The sequence below is a fragment of the Dasypus novemcinctus genome, chromosome 6 (assembly GCF_030445035.2).
Source record: "Dasypus novemcinctus isolate mDasNov1 chromosome 6, mDasNov1.1.hap2, whole genome shotgun sequence".
NCBI lineage: Eukaryota > Metazoa > Chordata > Mammalia > Cingulata > Dasypodidae > Dasypus > Dasypus novemcinctus.
Window position 1 is genome coordinate 125,103,316 of NC_080678.1, and position 1,603 is coordinate 125,104,918.

At 39.6% G+C, this 1,603-nt stretch overlaps 1 non-coding gene across 1 annotated transcript; it reads left to right on the plus strand.

The window, feature by feature from the left end:
- The first annotated feature begins 450 nt into the window (after positions 1 to 450).
- LOC111759525 (U6 spliceosomal RNA) lies at positions 451 to 557 on the plus strand. The gene has a single exon (XR_002793483.1). It is a non-coding gene; the product is annotated as a U6 spliceosomal RNA (small nuclear RNA).
- The last annotated feature ends 1,046 nt before the right edge of the window (positions 558 to 1,603 follow it).

Sequence of the window (1,603 nt, forward strand, 5' to 3'; positions counted from 1 at the left end):
TATGAAAGTGAAAGGGTAAAATGTGAGTTTCGGGTATTAGGGCTGTATCAACTGCAGAGCAGGTACCATTTCTTGGAAAGTGACTGGAATTATTATACTTTGGAATGTAGAAGAGGAGTCACCAGAGCTGAAACTCAGACCTGGGAGGAGAGGACCCTGGCTGGTGCTGGTCATTTGGGGTAGGGAGAGACCATGAGGCTGAAAAAATTGCAAATAATTGATCTTCTGCCATCAGCAAAAATTGCTGTTGTCAGGGTAGAGGCAAGGCTGGCGTGCCACTCAGGTGATTGGCAGATTTGGAGGTTTGCATTTTCGTGTGATTTTGTCTTTTTTAATATGTAACCTCTTTATATTCATTTGTGTGACATTTGTATTACTTCTTTTGCTAATTATGCTTTCATATTCTTAGCCTCTTTATGATTTGAATTGATTTGTAAGATCCGATTATTAGTGCTCGCTTTGGCAGCACATATACTAACATTGAAATGATGTTGGTAAGATTAACATGGCCCCTGCTCAAGGATGACATGCAAATTCCTGAAGTGTTTCATATTTTTAAAAAAATTATTTCAAATTGTTTTAACTTTTTTTTGGTATTTTATTGGTTTTTAAAAAATTATTATTTCATTTTTTTATTAGTTTCATTCAGTTGTTTTGTTTGCTTCATTTCTGGAGTGGTTTTGGATTCAGAAGCATCACAGCAGTGGCAGGCTAGGATCGCTGGTATAGGGTGTCAGTGATGGGGGGATGCATGGCAAGGGGTTCACCAGGGTAGTGCCTTTAAGATGTATGAATATGTTCAAGTGTTCATGGGACATTGTCTTGGTCGGTGTATATCTACACAATAATTGAAAGAATATTGAATTCCCATCCTGGGAGGTTCTGCTACATTCTCTAATAGGATAGCAAGAATCCCGTGAACACAAGGGCAATGTCTGGTGAAGGAAGACAGACCATTTTGCCAGGCCCTTGACATAAATGATTGTACTTATGAACCTCTTCTTGTGAAATTGAAACTTAGCCTAGTGTTATATACTGCCTAAGAGTTACCTCCTGAAAGCCTCCTTGTTGCTCAACTGTGGCCTCTCTCTAAGCCAAACTCAGCATATAAACACACTACCTTCCCCACTGGTACAGGGCACGACTCCCAGGGATGTGCCTCCCTGACATCAAGGGATTATTACCAAGTGCCAACTAGCAATGCATCTGAAAAAAGACCTTGACCAAAAGGGGGAAATGGTAAATACAAATGAGTTTTTATGGCTAAGAGATTTCAAAGTGAGTTGGGAGGTCATTCCAGAGGTTATGCTTATGCAAGTGTCAGCAGGATGTCATTGACTGCCTCATGAGATCAAATATCTCCTGCCTAGGAGCCCTGATATTTGATTTCTATATATCTAGAGAGAAATAGAAACTATAAGCAGGGCAGACAGTTCAGGAATTTGGCACCTTGTCAGTGGGCCTTATTTTGGAACTTACATTCTCCAGTATTACAGAATTAGAATCATGTATAGGTTCTCTAAAGATGGTTCTTCTGTGCCTTTTATTTGAACTCATAATTAGCACTATACTTGATAAATATATGCCCCTTTGGTCCATCCAT